Source organism: Molothrus ater, chromosome 6 (genome assembly GCF_012460135.2).
Source record: "Molothrus ater isolate BHLD 08-10-18 breed brown headed cowbird chromosome 6, BPBGC_Mater_1.1, whole genome shotgun sequence".
NCBI classification, from domain to species: Eukaryota; Metazoa; Chordata; class Aves; order Passeriformes; family Icteridae; genus Molothrus; species Molothrus ater.
Genome location: NC_050483.2, coordinates 48,530,157 through 48,540,779, shown reverse-complemented (window position 1 = coordinate 48,540,779; position 10,623 = coordinate 48,530,157).

Below are 10,623 nucleotides of genomic sequence, written 5' to 3'. Positions count from 1 at the left end.
TTACTACATTGACTTATATTCAGGATGTCAGATAATTAACAGAGAACTAATTTTAGACTGTTTGTTAGAGGCATAGCTGGTTTTCCTGCAATATTTACACAATTAAACTGAAATCTGAAGTGGCAGCCTTGGTAGCAGAATTCCACACAAAGGGCATATCTTCATTCAAAGGAGAACTGATCAAAGAAAAGAACAATCCACTCGCTCAGTTTGCCACAAAATCCTAATTCTGCAGTGAACAGTTCAGGAAAAATGCTGGTCTATATTGTGACTGGTATCTATCAGTGAACATATCTGCCTCCCACCCTCCACTGGTTTGTCATTTAGAGCTCTAGTGCAATACACTTCCTTGGTGTGCATTCTGACAGGATAGAGGATCACTGCTTTGCTTTTCAGTACTTCTCCTTTTCTTTCTTTTTCTCAGAATCTGTCATAATGGATGCTTGGTACATTTTCTGTCTTTATTGGAACTAGTTGAGTCATGCTCTATCAGCAATACCTCCCCCTGGTCTATCCCTGATTTTCCTGCACTGGTTCCAGTTTGGTTGAGTAATCTTGAGACTCACAGTCTCAAAGATCTTCATTCCACATGGTTTTTTCCAGGTTTTTTTTTTTAACTCCTTATGCACTTGAATAAAAATTTTACAACTACCTCCAGTTTTGGTTTTTTGGCTGTTCATGTATGTATTCTTAAATATTAACATAATTTTGCAAATACAGTGCCTCAAAATTCTGCTTTGATTTTAAGACAAATTTTATGTGTTTATAGGAGGGACTCTACTGGCTCAGTTGTAATGATGCAATAAAACCCAGCTCTGGCCTGATCTACTCAGCTGCACCTGAGGAATGTGGATAACTTCTGGAAGAGCAGGTGAGGAGGACCCTACAGCTTTTTCAGGAGGCTGAGGCTGGTGTTGCCAGCAGCCAGTCTGCTATGGAGGCTTGCTCCATGCTGAATGGTGAGATGAATGTATGCAGTCATCTCAAAAGCTTTAGAAAGGCAAAGCTCTGCAAGGCAGGAGCTATTAGTCTATACATACAAACAGGGCTGCCCCATCCCAGATGCAGAATCCAGAACTTTCCTTTGTTGAACTTCATACGACTGGTGATTGCCCATCTCTCTAATTTGTCAAGGTCTCTCTGCCCTTGAGGGAGTTGGTAGCTCATCCCAAATTAGTGTTGTTGGCAAACTTATCATCCCTTCCAGTCTGTGTTCAAGTGATTAATGAAGATGTTGAAGAGCACAGGGCTGAGGATGGAGCCCTGTGGAACCCCACTAGTGACAGGTCACCAGTCTGATGTCACCCCATTCACTGTAACCCTCTGTGTCTGACCTGTGGGCCAGTTGCTCCCCCAATGTGCAACATGATTATCCAGGTGTGGGATGGACATTTTGTTCAGAGGGTGTTGTGGCAGTAGCAGAAACTTTGCTGAAGTCGGAAAAGATTATGCCCACTGCCTTTTCTAGACCAAGTAGGTGGGTTAACCTGTTGTAAAAGGAAATCGGGTTTGATAAGCAGGACTGTCCTCTCATGAAGTCATGCTGCCTGTGACCAAGGACTGCATTGTCTTTCAGGTGTTTTTCAATTCTTCCCTAAGTAATCTTCTCCAGAACTGTACCAGACACCGAAGTGAGACTGAGAGGCCTGTAGTTTCTGCAATCCTCCTCCTTGCCCTTCATGAAAACTGGGACAATGTTCACTGACTTCCAGTCAACTCCAAATTCCCAAGATCACTTGAAAATGATTGAGAGAGGCTTTGCAATTATATCAGATAACTCTTTGAGGACTCTCAGATTAATCCCATGAGGCTCCATAGATTTATAGGGATCCATCTGGAGCAACAGATACCATGAAATTTCAGAGTATACTGATCATTCTCACAGTCATTGTCCTCCAGCTCAGGGTTCCAAGAATCCCTTGGTTCATCACAGGTGATGAAGACAGAGGTAAAGAATGCATTAAACACCTCTGCCTCATTTCTGTTCCTGTTTGTGAAGAGACCATCCTCTTCCCGGAATGGGTTGCTGTTTTTACACTATTTCCATAAATATATTTGGAAAAACTTTTTATTGTCCCCCACATTTCTGGAAGCTTCAACTCCAGTTGAGCTTTGGCCACAGGAATTTTCTCCTTACAGTGGTGAGCAGCATCTCTGTTCCTCTATGTAACCTGACCTTGCTGCCACCAGGCATACACTCTGAAGTGGGTTATATGGGAGCATTGCTGCTCAGTTAGCATTTATTTAAGGAACTGAGAGGGAATGTATGCAAATATTTGACTCTGTTAACTCAAGACGACAAACAGTGAATAAAGAGTAAATATAAGGAGGGAATTGGTTGCCTAGGTAGTTGTTCAGGACTATTGCAAGCACTTTCTAGGGGAGAAAAATCTTACCACATAATTTTACTTACTGGTTTCTGACTTTTTCCAGGTATGTTTTGTTCTTTTTGGCCTACCAAATCTGTAGGTTTGGGAGAAGGAGACAGTCCTTGGCTTTTTAACAGAGACTTGGAAGTTTGATTTGAGCAGGAGTCCCCAGACCCCTTGAGGACAGGTGACTTGCACTATTGGCCATGAAAGTGATAGAAGCCACGTTCAGATAAGTGCAGCTCTTGGAATCTCTCTGTGTCTGTACACACTGATCAGTCTCCTAGAAGAAGCTATTTTTGCAGCTAAGTCTGTGCATTACTTTCCTAAAAACAGTGTTTTTCCAAGACTCACTAATTAAAATTAGCAGCTGAAGATATTTGAGTAACTTTCTCTAAAGAGGACGCTGATTAATTTCCTATTCCTTGTCCTGAACTGATCTGATTCTCCTAAATAAATTGTATTAGGACAGTTTTATAGCATTTGTAAGGGTTTTGTGTCATCCCTGAGTCTTAGCTTCTTGGGATGTCTTCTGGTTTAAAAAACCATTCATTTTGGCCAGTTACATTTTTCTGGAATGGGAACAGATTTTTGTCTCCTATATGTTTCTGGTCCTTTGATGTGCTGCATTCATTTAAAACCTCTTTTCAGTAATGTGTAAATACACATTGTTTTTCCTTTCTACAATTAAGAATTATGGTACATTTTTATTGTAAGGGTGATTGAATTAATCAGGACCTAGAATGTGTCTGAGCTACTGAAGGACTGTACAATCAATTCAGTTCTAAAAGACCTCTAAGGAGATAAAGTTTGACTACAGATGCACAGAATATCAACAGAGAAGCAAAGACAATTCTAGTGGAAATACTTGCAGCTTACTTACCAGAAAAAAACCCCTTTGCTCCAAAACTGGATCTTCTATACCTTGTATTGTAGAGGTACACAACCAGAATTAAACTTCTTCAGTTCTGTGCAAGTTCTGTGCACTCGTCTTTGAAAGCAGCCAAGTGGATCTCACGCTATCCCTTTGCAAGCACATACAGAAAACCACAAGGAGCAATAAATGTTGTGGTGCTCTTTTAGCAGTAAAAGTCAGATGAGTAGCCAGAAGTTGAATCTGTGCTGGATGAGATGAAGGAAGTGACACTGGAAGGAGTAGAGAAGGCTTTTCTGTACCTTTTGTAGGTCTGCATGGGCTGCAGCAGGAAATGCTGCTGGAATGAGAATGGTTTTTATCAGTACATCCAGAAGCATTGGAAGGAATATAATTGTAACCACAACATTTGGCCCAGTTTCTTCTCTAGCATTAATCACAGGTTGGCTGCACCTCCAGGGAAAGGGGTGATCCAGCTCCACAAGGAACTGGCAGTCCAGTGTTATGTGCACTTACCTCACAGCAATGTCAGAATCAGAATTGCTTCTCTTTCTTACTTCCTGAACAGCTTTATCTCACCAAGCTTCTCCTAAGGGTGCCACTGCATGCTAATGCATGGAATTAGCTCTGACATACAGTGCCACAGGGTGTTACAGTTTAGGTTATTCATTTTCTGCTGTTTTGCATCAAGTGTTTTTCCTTTTTCCTTTGTAGACATTGGGTGGGATTAATTACAACCACTAAGTACCAGGAAAAAGATTCAACATCCCCCCTAGGAATAAACAACAAAACCCCTTCCAACTCAAGTCCTGGATTGTGCACCTATCCTCACAATTACTGAAATCCTGTAAACAACTTTACAGATCTACTTCAAATCAAGTTCCCTCATTCAGGAAGGAAATTTGCTGATTCTCCTTGTTAAAATCAGACTACTTTTCACTCTTATTGGAAAATTGCTGAGTTCCTCTGTGCCCTGAAAGAATGTTGCAAAGGAAGCATGCTGCTGTCTGTGTCCAACCCTGCAAGCATAGCAGTTAAGATATGTTTCATGAGCTAAGCAAACATCCTATTTCTAAAATATCCTTTGGACTGAACATGCCTAAATTAACAGTTGTAGCTCAACAGTACACTGTACAACTTTCAGCTAGAGATTAAGGAGACTTATTTTTCATGTGCCTCCTCAGTTGCACCAGCCTTTGCTAAAATTGCCAGTGCACACTGTTCCCATCCTGATTTCCTCAGGTAAAATTTTACCAGTTGGTTCATTTCTTAGTTCTTTTGTGCCAGTCCATTAAGTTCCACTACGAGAGACATAATGCAAACACAGGAACCAAGGCCTGCTTGGTGCATGAGTATGAGGTACAGCAATAGCCATTTAAGTTAGCTGATGAAAATTTTATCTGTGACAATGGTTGTGGTAATAGCAATGATTATGAATGTCCAGATATGAGGGTAGCTGTATGAGCTGCCCTTTACTTGCAGAAGGGATAGCAGTGAAGCAGTGTGGCACAGAAGGAACTGTCAGAATTTGGCAGTTTGGTAGGGCAAAAATCAGAGAGCCATGTGCCTTGGTTCTTTGTAGCCTCCCTTCCCTGCAGATGGTGATGGATGGATGAAAAAGTCTTGTTCTCATATGCTTAAATGGCAGTATGGAGCATTTCTGTACAAACTGAAATAACCTGTGTTTTCTGTGAAAATCTGCCTGAACAAAGGCTGCTGGGATTGCAGTTGGGATGCTGTGATGATTGGACTGTTATATTTTATTTATTATTTTTATTTTGAAAAGCTAATGGATTTTCAGCCAAAAGCAGCCCTATACCTCAGGGAACAATACATTCTGTTTATGTCTGAGTCTTGTACTGTTTATGTGAAAAGTCTCCTGACTTCCCAGATTTGGTGTGCTTCAGCCTGGTAGGATAATGCAGATGCCCAAGGCAGTCTTTGTAGACATTTAGGTCCATACAGGCTGAACCTAAGGGAAATTGTATTGTTTATATACAAGGGAAATTGCATTGTTTATATACAACCTAAGGGAAATCTTGTATTGTTCATATACAAGACCCAGATCATATATGTATATAATATATATATTATATATATACCTGACTTCCCAGATTTGGTGTGCTGCAGCCTGGGAGGATAATGCAGATGCCCAAGGCAGTCTTTATAGACATTTAGGACCATAGAGGCTGAACCTAAGGAAAATTAACGATTAGATACAAATATTCTAATACAACTTTATCTGTGTAGGGGGATACAGTATGGGTAAATGAAGGTGGTATAGAATATAATCTTATCCCCTAAAGAGTTGCAGCTGAACCAACTACTAAAGATTAGGAGCAAGCTTGATGTTAACAGGCCACAGCTGTAGCCAATAAGAAGAGTGTTATAAAAGAGTGGATTGCTGGGAACTGGAGTCAGTTGGCTGCTGTGAGGACAAGGAAGAGTCAGTGCCTAGAGGAGCTGCCTACAAGAAACATCAAGGAGGTGTGAAACTCTAGCAATATGGAACCCTTGCAATGTACTCACAATAGAACTCTTGCACTATAATGACAACATATATGTGCTTGGAAGGCAGTTGATGTTTTTGCAGTATACACCATAAAATAGCTTAATTTTTTTGCAACTTACTTTGTAACTTTCCCTAGGTGATTTTTTTTTTTTCTGCTGTAGGTGCTATTGCCTCCTTATGGCATTGTTTTGCTGACAGGGGACACCGCAATGCTAATTGATGCAATCTACTGAACCTTGAAGTGTCACCCACTGATCCTCCAGGTGCTGAAAGGACACAGCTCCTCTTGTTGTCTTTTCCTTATGATCTGCATTTAAATGGTACAGTCTCAAGCTGAAATTCTAATACTACAGTTCCAGACAAACTGACCCTACTCAGGAGCTGTTAGCATTGGGTTTATCCACACATCCACCAAGAGTTAATACAAATCACTTATTATAGGGAAGGGATGGGTATGACTTTTTCAACACTTCCAAAGCAGTTTAGTAGGGAATTTTGAAATTGATCCAAAGGTGTTTTCCTGGAATTATGTGACTGATAGTGCTAAAATCAAGTATGGAAAATGGAAGCTTCAACTGGACACTTTGTTGAGCCAGAAGAGTGACAGGGGATTTTGCTCTTGGCAGCAGAGTGGTCATGAGCTGCTCAAGGGCTTGAGCCATGCTGACCCAAGCACTGTACGCAGGGAACAGAGGAATGAGTAGCTTAAACCTTTTCTGCATTAGTATGCAATAAAAATTAAACAGATGTAGCCATCATAATTCAGCAATACCCAAATTCTCTTTCTAAGGATATAGAGGACAAGGATTTGATGATCATAGTAATGAAATCCTAAAGAGGAGTAGCTCTAAGTAGTCCTGGAGCTTTAATATGAAAATTGTAATCTTTATGAACTTCTTATTGTGACAATTGCCTGTCCAGGACTAATTCCTGACACAAATTGTGACATGTATGAATCATTTTCAGCTTTTTCTCAGTGTCCTGTAATAGCCCCTGCAATAGCATGCTTGATTTCATTCTAAGAATTTATTGTCTTCTGAAGGAGCATGGGAAAAGGGGCACAAGACCATTGGATTGCAAGAAAACTGTGTGAGACTGGAGAGGGGAGGGGTTATTTTTGTTTCTGGATATAGTGATTCTTTGGTTTCATATTCATAAGCTCCTAGATACCTATGTCCAAGTAGTGTGGTGGGGATGACTCGTGTGTGACATTAAGGATGATGAATGCTGTGTTGTTTTCCAGGTTTGGGCATCTTCTGGCTACAGAGTATATTTTTGTTTGAATAACAGGAAGAGAAATGGCACTGGGCTATAAACTTATTAAACCCCCCTCCCCTAGCAGAGCACAGGCCTACAGCTAGTGAGTCATCCCTGCCATGGTCTTTGTATGAGCAAAGCATTCTTCAGCGTTTACCAGTTTTACCAGTGTTAATTTTGCACTATTTTTGCATGTCATGCTTAATCCCTGCTCTCTTCCTTTTTCTCAGTTTACAAACATGTCTTTGCATTTATATTTATTTCATCCCAACCTTAACAGTGCTGTTGCAACCCTCTCCAGGGCTAAGTTGACATAAGAGTAAGACTGAACCAATAGAGTGGACATTCACATTTGACTGAAGTAAGATAGTCCTCTGTCCTGAAGGTGCATGCCCTAACTCTAGCAGAAAAGTGATTTACTAAATATTCTTTGCAAACAATTGTAGAAAAAAATGTTTCCACTCCTTACTATAATACCATGGGAGTTGCTTGTTTATTTATTTATCAGAATTAATTGATAGAGAAACCAAATCGTTGCTTGTGAGTATTTTTCCAAGTGGTTGGTAGTAATAACAGATAAGACAGCAAAGAAGAGTACTGGAAGAAACAGTGAAGTACTGAGATTAAAGGGACTATAGGACCAAGAGAAAATAAGCAAATTCACCTTCATATTATTGTGTTGCACTTCCCCAGTCTAACCACAGTCTGGATTTCACAGCAGCAAAGATAAAATTAGCCAAAGTCGTGTATTGTTTATTTCCTTTTTCACTGCTACCCAGCATGAGTAGACAAGGAAAATTAAGGATAGAATTTGTTCTTATCCACCTTGATTTTAATTGAGGTCACAAGAATAGATTTAAATTGTTTATTGATTCAACATACTTTTTAAATGTTTGTCGCTAAATGCTTATTGGGTGGACAATCCATATGAAGCATAGCAGAAGAACCAAAGGGAAAGACAGGGTCAGACGAATTGCATGCTGCTTATCTTCACCTTAGTCCTGAGAGTACTGTGGAGAAAATTCAGTTGTTTCCAAGCACACTAATAAGAAGGTGGTTGGGAATACTCAACACAGGCATACCAAGGGCAAATGATGCCTGTTGATCTGTTTTGCCTTCTCTGAAGAAATGGCAGCTGGCTGGGTTAAAAAGGAAGAGTAGTAGATGTTGCTTATTTTGGCTTTATTAGATTGTTTGATCCTAATTCCATGAACTATATTCTTATAGATGAACTGGGTAGATACAGATTTCTGGAGGGACCTACAGAGTACGTGAAAAGCTGCAAGTACTGAAGTACTGCCCATTTTCTTCCGGGCCACTGGGCTCAGCGCGTAACGAGCAGGACTTCAGCACTGGTGTTCTGCCACTGTTTAATGTGTTCATCAACAACCTGAATGATAGAAAAGAGCCCCTGCCAAGCCTGAGGGTTGACACCAAGCTGGGGGCAGGGCTCTGATAAAGGACAGAGAGACCTCAAAAAGCTAGAGGAGCTGGCTGATGGGAAACTTGTCCAGTTCAACAAAGACATGAGCATCTGGGGTGAGCAGCCCCATGCTCAGCAGGTGAGCTGAGCAGGCAAGAGCCCTGCAGGAGAAGATCTGGAGAGTCCTAGTGAGCAGCAGGTCCGGCATCAATCAGCAGTGTGTCCTTTAACAAGGAAGCATTGCAGCACACTGCTCAGTTACTAATAGCACAAGCAGCAGGTTGATGCAATTATTCTCCTCTGCCCTGCAATTTTGAGGCTGCCTTTACAGTAATGTCTCCATTTCCACCCACTCCTACCCACAAGAGAGATTTACCAAGTGGAAGCTAGAAGGAGTCCAAAGAGAGGCCACTGAGATGACACAGGAATAGAAATATCTGACATTCTAAGAGGAAGCTGATGGAAGTGGTTTCTTAATCCAGAAGAAGAGTTTGAAGGGGAATACTTGATACATTAAACAGTGTAGTGGGTGGTTGCTAGAAAACAGAAATCCAGACTCTTCTCACGCATTAATGCTGAAGGACAAGAAGGAAGGGATGAGAAATGCATTACAGAAAGTTTCTATTTCCTGTTGTGACGAGAAATTCTCTTTACAGATTGTTGAACAGTGGATTGTGTCACACAGAGAGATTGTAAGATTTCTGTCCTTGAAGATATTCAAAACTCACCTAGATAGAGCTCTGAGTGATCTGATATGACTTTGAAGTTATCCTGCTTTGAGCAGAGGGTAGGGCTAGCTGACCTTCAGACTACTTTTAACAAAATTCTGTCATTCTGTCAAATTCTGGCAGTTCCAGAGATGAGGATTCTATGAAAATGTGAAAAGTTTTTTAGGTCTGCTTCCTTTGCAGACCTGGTGTCTATGTGCATGTCTTCCAAGCTGGAAGTTCCATTGGAACTTCTTACACCTTTGTCTGCCATGCTGTAGAAAGCTTCACTGAATTTTAGTTCTCCACGTAGACGGCTGTATTCTGTGATGCAGCTATTTCTGCACCTTTTCTTTGAGAAGTTATAAAGACAGAGCTATGAAGCAGATTTCCCACTATTTAATAACTCTTTTCTAAACCTTCTCTGATGAGCTATTCCATTATTTTCAGATAGGCTCTTCCCTTAGTAAAAGCAGTCATTTTCTTCCAGAGGCTAACTTTAGAGGAATAGGTTACTCTGCACTTTATGAGAATGTTGACACCAGTCAGGGAGAAGTTCCTAAAGGTCAGCTGAAAAATTAGCCAGAGCTTCTCTTTCTGTCCTGTCCTAACACTTCTCCTTTTTCCCAGCTTAGCTCTAGGAGAAGCTTGATTTAGAATCAAGGAGCAGTTTTAGAGAGCTGTTGCAAGAATTCTGATTTTACTATTGAATGCTGCATCTCTGCAGGAAATTCAGCATTCAACAATAAATTCAATACTCAGCAGCATTTATTTATTTATTATAAACTGAAATGATACGTACTTTCTGCCAAATTAAATTTCTAAGTGGAAATGCACTTGAAGAAGAAATAGCAACCCAGCTTTGGAAGACATGGAATCAGAGTCATAGAATGGTTGGGAAAGGACCTTAAAGACCATTTAGTTCAACCCCCCTTGCCATGAGCAGGGGCACCTATGGCTAGACCATGTTGCTCAAAGCCCCATCCAGCCTGGCATTCAACACTTCCAGAGATGGAACATCTGAAACTTCTGTGGGCAACCTGTTACAGTGCATTTCCACCTTTACAATAAAGAATTTCTTCCTCATATCTAATATAAAGCTCCACTTTTTCAATTTAAAGCCACTCCCCCTTGTCCTATCTCTACACGTACTTGTGTTAAGAATAAACCTCTCATTTTTTCATGATTTAATCTGTATGAGTAGAAAATTTGGGCATTTTTAAAAATCAAACTCACTATTTTTTCACTTTTTAAAAGCTGGTTTTCCAGCACTTTCACCAGTTTCTTTCGGATCACTCCTCTCTTACTTAGTGAAACATGAATGATTTATCATCTTTGCAATCAGTTGTAATGACAAAAATATGTGCAACCATAATAAACATGCAAGACAAATTACAGCTGAACTTTAGAAAGGACAGTCTGAAGGATAAAGATGAGAAGTTCATCCCTTTACATGTTCCCTTTACCACCCTCATTGGAAC